This window comes from Helianthus annuus, chromosome 10 (genome assembly GCF_002127325.2).
Source record: "Helianthus annuus cultivar XRQ/B chromosome 10, HanXRQr2.0-SUNRISE, whole genome shotgun sequence".
In the NCBI taxonomy this organism is placed as follows: Eukaryota; Viridiplantae; Streptophyta; class Magnoliopsida; order Asterales; family Asteraceae; genus Helianthus; species Helianthus annuus.
Window position 1 is genome coordinate 143,897,604 of NC_035442.2, and position 1,705 is coordinate 143,899,308.

General features: G+C 32.7%; 1 non-coding gene across 1 annotated transcript; it reads left to right on the forward strand.

Moving 5' to 3' along the window:
• Positions 1-706: 706 nt before the first annotated feature.
• Positions 707-780, forward strand: TRNAI-UAU. The gene has a single exon. It is a non-coding gene; the product is annotated as a tRNA-Ile (tRNA).
• The last annotated feature ends 925 nt before the right edge of the window (positions 781-1,705 follow it).

The following is a 1,705-nucleotide window of genomic DNA, read 5'->3' on the forward strand; positions in this document are numbered from 1 at the left end:
CTACCCTAGGGGTGTGGTCATGACTCAAACACTATCCCCTTATTTATTTTAGTTAATTTTTGTCTAAAGAAAAAGGAAAGGAAATCATGAAAAATGGAAACTAGGACCATGGTTGCCATGGTTTAATCCATGGGAACCATGATGGATCAAGCAAGGGGGTGGTGTAGTATTCTATTCATGTTCCTACATGGCAAATCATGTCCCAACCATGACCCCCATACCCTTTAGCCTTATGAATGCTTGTTTGAACGACAAAACTGTTGGATCATAAGTTGTATTTATATCACCAAGTTCACACAAACTCATAACTCTTTCTTTTTTTAATAAATACGCCATCCATACTTTAGATTAATTAATTAGTGTAAGGATCAAATACAAATGGACATTAACATACAAAAAACCCTTAATGTAAGAAGTGACGGAAACATGTTTAATTGCAAAATGTAAAAAATAAACAAATAAATAAAATTTAGTGATTTTACAGTAGTAGAGTAATTATAATTATTCTGCTAGTGTAAAATCACGATTTTTTTTGGATTTTGAGACTAAAATATATGATTAATAAGATAAGAAAAAAAATTTCAAAAAGAAAAAAATCTTTCCGTAACTTCTCTCACACTAATGGTATTTTATATGTTAAGACTTATCAATAATTTAACCCTACTTAATTATATAAATATTCACATTAATACTTAATTAACGTCAAGGTCCCGTAGCTCAGTTGGTTAGAGCGTTGGTCTTATGAGCCGAAGGTCGCGGGTTCGAGCCCCGCCGGGACCAAAAAGTCAGTAACATCTATAAAAGTTTTTGTTACCAATTTTCTCACACGACCCAAATCGCTTATCGAGCACGAATCGAACCGCTAATATTTCGTTTTCTCTAGATTTTTTTATGGTTTCTTGATCAGATTCTCCCACCCAATTTCTGGGTTTTGCGTCAGTGTCGGACAATGCCTCAACACCTAAAATGGCATATATCTTATTTCTTTCAATATGATCAAATAATGTTCAAAACTTCATCAGTTTTCTGTGCCTCTTCAGTTTCCTGGTTCATACTACAAAACTGCAGTTGCAGGTAAGCAAAACTGTTTCATAATCTTGTTTTTTGTTAGGTATTCTTTTGTGTAATGAGTTAGGTTTGATGAATAGGGTTTCTTGTTTCTTTCATTTTTGATTATTGGGTTTAGTTTTGATAAGCATTTCTACTATTGTTCATTATTATATACAAGAATTTTCCTTTGTTATTGTAATTAAGTCAAATTTTGACTTTTTATGGTCAACGGGTTGCTTTTGGATTCTGATTTTGCTTAGTGGTGCATCGGGTATAGAGAAACTAATCACCTATGTAGTTAATATCGTGATATATCGGTTATTAGTCCCCTGGTGAGATATTGGTGCAAAATATTGGTCAGAATATCGGTACCGATATTATCTGCGATATCGACCGATATATCACCGATTTTCCTGATATCAATACCTTTCTTCTTAGTTCTACCATTTGTCTTTCTTCTTAATACTGCTATTAGTGTTTTAAGTCTTGATTGCTAGTTGTTAGTGTTTTAAGTCTTAATCAGAGTTGCTACAATTGTTAGTGTTTTGCAAGTTGCAAAAGGTTAATGTGTTAATGGTAGGAAAGTATACTGAACTGTTAGTGTTAAATTGCTATATATATAAATTTAGCATGATATTAAAATTACCGATATCCC